This window comes from Glycine max, chromosome 6 (genome assembly GCF_000004515.6).
Source record: "Glycine max cultivar Williams 82 chromosome 6, Glycine_max_v4.0, whole genome shotgun sequence".
Classification (NCBI taxonomy): domain Eukaryota; kingdom Viridiplantae; phylum Streptophyta; class Magnoliopsida; order Fabales; family Fabaceae; genus Glycine; species Glycine max.
In genome coordinates, this window is record NC_038242.2 from 22,539,483 (window position 1) to 22,549,482 (window position 10,000).

Below are 10,000 nucleotides of genomic sequence, written 5' to 3' on the forward strand. Positions count from 1 at the left end.
CGGTCCAGCCACCATTTTTTCATTGACGTGTCATTTGGTGGTGTGTTGTAGGTTTTTTTTCTCTCGTTTTTACTTTTTCAAGTTTTCTTTCTGCTGTTTTTCACGGTTTACTAAGGTTTTTTTTTTAATCTGAGAGGGGTTATTTTTATGCACAACTTTTCAATTTGGGTGAATTTTAAAAAATTATCCAAAAGGGATAAGTCGTGTTAAGTATTACAAATTATGAGTTAAAAATTGTAACATCTATTATAACTTCTTATTTTTTTTTTAACTGACTTTATAAAATTATTTACGACTTTGAAGTTGTAAGCATTTTTTTGTTCTACGACTTTAAAGTCGTAAATTTTTTTGTTTTACGACTTTAAATTGTAAAACCTTTTTTAGAAAAAATTGTTTAAGTTTTTATTTTTTTAAAAAATATAAAATTTTATAATTTTTACAGTTTATTTTTTTTCTAATTTTTTTAAATTGTAAAAAAAAATATTTATTTAAATGTCAAATAAATAATTTTAATTTTACTTATTAATTGTTTTTATTTAATATGGTGTATTTTATATGATTATATTTTATATGTTATTAATTTATTTTAATGTTTTATTATTTAAAATATACTATATATTCTAAATATTATTTTATTTAAATGTCTTTGTTTATTCAAAATTTAGATAATCTATTAATAAAAATACATAATTAAATTAAAAATAACATAATATATTAATATAAAATGCACAATACAAATTAAAGAAAAATATAAAAAGTAGAAACTATATTAGTCATGTACTTGTTTGTAGGGACAGTTAGTGCGATTATGTCTTCCACTTCTACACAATGAGCATTTATTAGGCCTATTTGGAATGAATTCATACATCTTATTATGTATTTGAGTAGTGATTGACATTTCCAATGTTTGTCGTCATTTCGAAAGATCAGACATAAAATGTGGACCTAAATATTGAAGATATGTCTTCACTTCCAAGGGAATGAAAGTAATGTCCATAAACTTTGAAAATATTTTCTAACTTGTATACAAGGTCAACAAAGTCATCATTTAAATTACAAAAAACATACGTTGCAATTGCATGCGAGCAAGGTTGTATGTTTGATTTACAAGATAATATATATCGAGTGAAGGAACACTGTCTATTAAGGTTGTAAGTTTAATTTACAATTTTAAAAAATTGTTGATATTATTATTCATTATTATTTCTAACTTTGTAAATTTGAATCACAATATTTTCTTGGTCATCACCAACATCAATCATATGTTGAACCAAATGTATTTTTAGTGCATGTTTCTGGATATATACACCAACATCATCCATCACAAGCACAATATCAATCAAGAGACTTCTCTGGATATATGTCTCAAGGATGTCAACAAAGTTTTCAACTAGTAGGGTTCTCATCATATATGCCTCAATACTCATTTCAAGTTCATTCCACCACAAATGTTTTTTATGGACCCTCACAAATGTTTGACACCACTTTTAACACTCCACCATCTGCATATAATCTACCACCATATCGAGCTCTTGTTATCATCCATCATTACCTACTCAAATGCGTGACATGAGTTATGAAGATGAGGAGGATGATGATGATAACAACAATACCAACAATAACTATGATGATGATGATGGTGATCATGTTCCTCAACAACAACATACAATTATAAGTGAGCATCCTAGAATAAGAGGAGGTAGAGGTCTTAGACCAAAAAGACAATAAACACAGACAAATCCAGTCGAACAAAATGAGATACCGAAACATGTATCTAGAAGAACTCGTTATGGGACATCATATCATTATTAATTCTAAAAAAACAAGCAATTTTCATTTAAAATGTCATTAATTTTTAAATTAAAGTGTTTCAAATTTTTAGTATCTCCTTTTAATTTTATTACGTATTTTTATTTATAGATTACCCAAATTTTAAATAAACAAGAACATTTAAATAAAACAATAGTAAAAATATATAATATATTTCAAATAATAAAACATTAAAATAAATTAGTAACATATAAAATATAACCGTAAAAAATATACACCATATTAAATAAAAACTATTAATAAGTAAAATTAAAATTATTTATTTGACATTTAAATAAATATTTTTTTACAATTTAAATAAATTAGAAAAAAAATAACCGTAAAAAAATATAAACTATTATATTTTTTAAAAAACAAAAAACTTAAAAAAAGGTTTTATGACTTCATAGTCGTAAAACAAAAAAAAACTTTTGCGACTTTGAAGTCGTAAAAGAGAAAAAAAAAATTGCTTATGACTTCAAAGTCATAAAAAAGATTAATTGAAGTTATAAATAATTTTACGACTTCAATTAAAAAATAGGAAGTTATACCAGGTGTTACGACTTTTAACTCAAAGTCGTAACACCTGTCACGACTTAATATTTTGAGTAATTTTTTAAAAGTCACCCCAATTGAAAAATTGCACGTAAAAATACCCCCCCCCCCCCCTTAAAAAAAATCTATTTACTAAGCCTGCAAAGCATGTTGGACCCATGCCTAGTTTAAATTAATTTGTATTTGTTAACTTCTTTTACTTACTCAATCTTCTCTCAATTTGTTGAGTTATTAGATGAATTAGAACTTTTAATAATTTTGATTATATGTAAATAAATATTAGGATAAATTATATTTTTGGTTCTTGAACTTTTGTTCTTTTATGGTTTTGGTCATTTAATTTTTCAAAGATTGGTTTTGGTCTCCAAACTTTTTTTTTCCATTCAATGTTTTGGTCATTTCTGTCCAAATCAATCGTTAACTACCTGGTGACACTATTTATATAAATATTTTATTTTCTTACGTTTTATGGCGATAAAAAACCAACAAAAATTGCATGGGTAATTTATTTAAAAGATTAATCTCAAAGTCATGTTGTTAATTGAGAAAATTTCTAGATCCAACTCACGATAGTGATTGAAACATTACTTTGTGTGTTCTTGTCAATGCACAATTTGAAATTCATATCTAAAATCAACATCCACAACCACAATCACATCAATTGAACCCAACCAAAACACAACATCAACAATCAACCTTTCCTTTTCCACAATAATCACAATCGCATCACCTAAACACAACCGCAAACACACTCAATCAAACTCAAACAATTTGCACGACCCTACAACACTACTCTGCGACTGCATGCTGATGGGCCTGGTCCGTGAGGCCCACAACCCCCACACAACCCGAGAAAGTCCTCCTTGGAAACAAAGAGGTAGTCTTTATCGTTGATGTCAACACGATGGCACAAGTGCATGGTGGCATTGATGAGAAAGTCGAGGTCACATGGGACTTGCCAAGGTGCGTGATAAAGACATCCTTGTTGATGTCGCTAAGGCCACTAATAGCGATGATGAAAGGGTTGTTGGGATTTAGGGAGAAAGGGGCCAAGCTAAAGTGGAACCTATGGAAGCTTCTAAGATATGGAGAAGGATTTGATGGTATGAGAAGGGGGTTTCTCATCCTTGGCTGTTGAGGAGTTGAGTTTGGGTTTAGGGGAAGCAAGGGTGGAAACTTAGGGTTTCATGGGTTTGGATTAAGAAGGTTCTAGATCTGGATCATTTTTAGAACATTTTTTTTCTTTTTAATCTATTTTGAATGTAGATCTGATCTCTTAAATTGGACATGAATTTGGAGGATGAGGAGCTTTTTAGAACATTTTAGTTAATTGCTAACCATAGCTTGAAGAAGAGCTTGAAAATTTTTTCCATCCCACATTATGAGATCCTCATATGTGTAGTTGGTGATGATTAGGAAGTTGTTAGAGTTATAAAAGATTCTCGATTTGGTTTTACATATGGTGACATAATGAACTTGGTTCCAGACATTGAAGTTTTGAGGCAATCTAGTGTGCCCAAGCTTCTATCTCTTTCCTAATGATCCATTCTAAGACTGTAGCCTATTGGAAGCATTCCATATTTGTGGAAACTGTCAACATTGCTAAGGAAACACTTGTGTGACAAAGTGTATCAAAAAAAAGTTTAAGAGAATACTAGTCAAAATAGCTTAAGAGAGAAGTAGAAACACTTAATGTTTACATTGATTCACTCAAACAGAGCTACATCCAGTTCTCCTTCAGAGACTAGTGAACAGTCCCACTAATCAAAACTTGATTACAAACGAGTATTTTGTTTTGTCACTCCTAACCACAACAATATTCTCTAAGCCATTTCTAGCACACTCTTAGAATCTCCTTGACTCTAAGACATCCAAGTATTGTTTGACACAACCATTTCTATCTTTAACAAACAAAGATGTTTGACAATGAATAGCTTTTCTAGGCAAAGGATGAACTAATTAAGCATTGTTATGTATCGTCCTATAACTTAACAAATTCTCACTTCAAATGCTCTTGCTTTTTTTTTCTCTTTGTATTTTCGTTAACATCAATAATAGAGCTTGAGTCACCTTTTATAGACTTCAGAGAAGAGATCTGTTATGGAATTTACGCTTGCCTTGATATATGATCGTTGTCTCACAACTAGAGGTAGTGCAACATGTTGTGTTCTTGTGGAGAGAAAATGAATATACTACATACAACAATATGTGTTCCTTCCTCTTCTGCGAAAATGATCTATGAGAAATATTCTTGTAAATTCTTCTATTTCCTTTTATTTTGTTCTTACTTACTCGAAATTCAAATTAGCATTTCAAAATAGGAGAGACAAAAATAAATTTATGAAAGTTAAGTAAAAACTATTTTGAGAAAAGAAAAAGATTATTTAAGGAAAAATTAAAATAATTTTTTTTACATGGATAAAAGATTATTTAATCCTATTGAAATAAAATAAGGTCATGTATCATTAGGTGAAATCATGAACAAGTATAATCATGCAATAACTTTTTTTAAATGTATAATAGCTTCTTCTATTAACAAATGATATAGATTGAATAAATATTCATGTATATAAATGTATATTAATTAATAGTTAACTTAAAAAAATCATTAAAGGAATGTGTCACTGACAGTTGGTGTTACTGATAAAGCTACTTTGACTCATGTATATAAAATCCTCCTATGAAGCTCTCATTTTCCTCACCACACATCTCACAAAACAAAACAAAAAAGCATACATGTTACCACCATGTCTATGGCTTCGATGACCATGGACGAATCCTCGGATAACAACAACAACTGATCCTCCATAACCCTCCCTGACTCCACCTATAACTAGCTCAGCACCTTTAGCTTTAGCTGCCGCAGCAGCAACAACAGCTCGCTCTCCCTCTCCTTCTTCGCCGCCGTCTCCAATACCACTAACACCAAGTCCGCATCATGGGAGGCCATGCAGCGGTTGTGCCTCGACAGCAACAACGAAATTGGCCTTGACCACTTCTGCCTCCTGCGGCGGCTGAGCAGCAGAGACATCGGGAGCGTGTACCTCTGCCAGATACGAAACCCTATGGTGGTGGGACAACAGGTGCAGTGGCTCTACACCATGAAGGTGGTGGGTAGAGAGGCTCTGGGCATAAGGAAGAAGCTGCAGAGAGTGGAGATGGAGAAGCAGATTCTGGTAATGATGGATCACACTTTGTTGGGAATGTAGAAGCAAGCTTCATGATGAATCAAGATTGATTCAAAGAAGTTTTGATGATGACAAATGTGATGACAAAAAGCTCAAAGATCAAGAACAATTCATGATAACAAAGATGATGATCTCAAGAATCAAAGAATGAGTTCAAGATTGAATCAAGAACACTTCAAGGTTCAAGAGGAAATTTGATTTCAAGAATCAAGAATCAAGTTTCAAGATTCAAGCTTCCAAGAATTAAGATCAAGATTCATTCAAGAATCAAGAGAAGATTTAATCAAGATAAGTATTAAAAAGTTTTTTCAAAAACTGAGTAGCACATGAATTTTTCTCAAAACCTTTTACCAAAGAGTTTTTACTCTCTGGTAATCGATTACCAGATTATTGTAATCGATTACCAGTAGCAAAATGGTTTTCAAAAAGCTTTCAACTGAATTTACAACGTTCCAATTGATTTCTAAATGTTGTAATCGATTACAATGTTTTGGTAATTGATTACCAGTGTGTTTGAACGTTGAAATTCAAATTCAAATGTGAAGAGTCACATCCTTTCACAAAAAAGCTTTGTGTAATCGATTACACTGATTTGGTAATCGATTACCAGTGATAGTTTCTGAACAAATCAAAAGATGTAACTCTTCAAATAGTTTTTGACTTTTTCAAATTGGTTTTAAGTTTTTCTAAAGGTCATAACTCTTCTAATGGTTCTCTTGACCAAACATGAAGAGTCTATAAAAGCAAGGCTTTGTTTTGCATTTGATCATCTATCTTTTCCAATTCATTCTTTACACAAGCAATTTTTCCACATTGATTTCTGAGTCTCTTTGAACTTCTTCTTCTTCTTTCATTGTCAAAAGCTTTCTAAAGTTTTCTGGTTTTCTAAACCTTGAAAACTTGTGCTATTCATTCTTTTCATCTCTTCTCCCTTTGCCAAAAAGAATTCGCCAAGGACTAACCGCCTAAATTCTTTTTGTGTCTCTCTTCTCCCTTTTCTAAAAGAACAAAGGACTAACCGCCTGAATTCTTTTGTGTCTCCCTTCTCCCTTATCAAAGAATTCAAAACGACACAGTCTGATAATTCTTTTGATTCTTCCCTTTCCCATATACAAAAGATTTCAAGGGACTAACCGCCTGAGAATTCTTTTGTATCCCCATTCACAAAGTTTTAAAGGTTTAATCGCCTGAGAACTTTGTCTTAACACATTGGAGGGTACATCCTTTGTGGTACAAGTAGAGGGTACATCTAGTTGGGTTTGACTGAGAACAAGAGAGGGTACATCTCTTGTGGATCAGTTCTAGTGGAGGGTACATCCACTAGGTTGTTCAAAGAGAACAAGGGAGGGTACATCCCTTGTGGATCTTTGCTTGTAAAAGGATTTTTACAAGGTTGGAAAAGAAATCTCAAGGACCGCAGGTCGCTTGGGGACTGAATGTAGGCACGGGTTGTTGCCGAACTAGTATAAAAACTCTTGTGTGTTTGTCTCCTTCTTCCCTACTCTTTTAATTTCCGTTGTGCATTTTAATTCCTGCTTTTACTTTTGATTAAGTTTCTTTTCTACTCTTTATTTACTTAACAACATAGTAAAAGCCTTGGAAGAGTAAATTTTTAATTAGTAAAGGTTTAGTAATAATTAATTCAACCCCCTTCTTAATTATTCTGAGGCCACTTGATCCAACAGGGAATGGATTTCCTCAATTTATAAAAAAATACAGAATCTCAATTCAAATAAATAATAACTGTTGGATTAAAATTAATAGTTAGGATGAATTTTAACAAAATTCATTATTTTACTTTTATGGTTTTATTTCACATATTTTTTAAGGTGTAATGCTTGAGTTAGAGAAGCAAAGCCCAACACAAGGGGATGCTGAGAACGAAGGTGACGACGAGAGTCTATATGAGACCCTTCACCAATTTCGGAGGAACCTCAAGGTTATTACAAGTTTGTGCTTGCTTCTTTGTTCCCTAGGTTTGTACCTTACGTTGCTGCTATTGACAAAGGGTGTGTTGTTTTGTTTTTATCATTGAAAACTAATTAAGGTACGTGTAAATGGGTAAGTAACTTGATGCTCTCCTCGGTAGAACCTTCACCCTATGTTTGGATGGATACTTTCAACGGAGTAATTCATTTTAAATGAGATATTGAATATCTGTCATTTTAAATTTAGTGTTTGAATAATAATTTAAAGGGAAATTGAATATCTGGAATTTTAATAGGGAATTTTAATCAACAAAAAATGAGTAATATGAAATTCTCTTAAAAACCAGAGAATTTCAATTTCCTCACAACGTACTCTCTCTTCTCTCCAGTACCAGTGCTCCCTCCTCTCTCTGCGGGTACTCACTTCTCTCTCTCGATATTTCCTTAGAGGTTTCGAGAACTCTTTTCTCCAGTACCAACACTCACTCCTCTCTTTAAGGGTACTCACTCCTTTCTCTCGATCTTTCCTCGGAGGTTCCGAGCACTCCTCTCTCCAATACCAACGCTCACTCCTCTCTCTGCGGGTACTCACTCCTCTCTCTCGATCTTTCCTCATAGGTTCTGAGAACTCCGATCTCAACCCACAGTCTCGTTCCCTTGCGATTTCGACCCACACTCTTGTTAGGAGAGATTAGTTAATCATAAAATTTTCTTAGAATCTAAAAATATTGTCTTGTTTGTAGAGATGTATTGGAGCACTTAATGGAACTCATATTCCGGTTAGTTTCTCCTGATGAGAGACCTAAATATCGTAATAGAAAGGGTGATGTCTCTACAAATGTGTTAGCCGCTTGTGGTCCATATTTAAGGTTTATTTATGTGTTACCTGGGTGGGAAGGGTTTGCAGGAGATTCTCGAGTATTATGAGATGCATTACGTTGTCAACCAAACTTGAAATTCCAATTGGTAATATTTCTTGGAAATAATTTTTTTCTTTTTTTGTCTAGTTTAAGCCTATGATTTTTATTTTAAACATTGTAGGTAAGTACTTTCTTGTGAATGCGGGATACACCAATGGTCCTGGATTTTTAGCACCATATCAAGGGACTAGATATCATCTCAATGAGTGGATTGGAAACACCCCTCAAAGTTACAAGGAGTTATTTAATCTTTGTCATGCAAGTGCCCGAAAGGCAATAGAAAGGTCATTTGGGATCTTAAAAAAAAGATGGAGTACATTAAAAACTCCTTCATTTTTTTATATAAAGACAAAAATAAGAATTATTAATGCTTGTTTTGTGTTACACAATTTCATAAGAGACGAACAACAATCTGATCAACTTTTAGAAGTTCAAGACTTAGAATTCTTATCTGTTGTTGATGAATAGTTAGTCCATCAATAAAGGGAAGGAGTTCAAAATAATGTCATAGATGATATCACAACTATTCAAGCTACTGAGGAATGGACAAGATTTTGAGATACATTAGCTATGAATATGTTTGCTAACTATCAAGTTAGAAGAAACTTTGCTTAAGGATAGTTCTTTTTTAAATATAATTTGCTATTGTAGACAAACTTTGTGTGCTTTGTTACTATTGTACTTTGCTATTGAAGATAGACTTTTATGTACTTTGCTATTGCATAAAAAATTTGTTTGAAATATTTTCTATGATTGTGCAGTGGACTAATCAAATGAATAAAGTAGGTTGCATCTAATATTTGTTATGTGCAAGTTAAATAAGTGACATTAACTTCAATGGAGTCATTTAATGAATAAATGACGGGCAAAAAAAAAGTTTTAGGAAAAAATAATGAGGAAACAAGAAGTTATTTTACATGGAATTTGGAGATGGAACGTGTATTGTACTGAGAGATTAAAGGAATTTGGGCAACAAGGGTGACAGAGGTTGGAAAAGGTCAGCATTGAATGCTGCAGCCACAATGTTGTCTACAAGCTTCAATGTTAATGTCACATCAGATAATGTCAAGAACTGTATCAAATTATGGAGATTGTGGTATGGTATTGTAAGTGACATCCTTGATCAGAGTGGGTTTGATTGGGATGGCACTAAGCACACGATCACAATTGAGAATGAAAATGCTTGGAATCAATATTGCACTGTAATTATTCTTTAATATATTGCTATTTGTTATTCAAAGTAGATTGGATTTGACTTTTTCTTTTTTTCCAGTCACATAAATTGGCTAAACCGTTTTGATTGAAGGTGCTTCAAAACTGGGATAATATAGTGGATTTGTGTGCTATAGATAGAGCCACTGGTCTTGGAGTTGAAACTGCTATGGATGCTGATAAAGCGATGATTAGAGAAACAAATGAAGTTGAACCTTGTCTTTTTCCTTTTGTATTAGAGTTTGGTTCTTCTAAGTAGCACCTAAACCCATGAATTCCACTTCATTTGTTTCTCTACTCATCGCTTCATCAACATCCATAGCTACTTAGAAGAACCAAACTCTAATACAAAAGGAAGGACAGAGCCTTACCGTTGTCCCAATTAAGA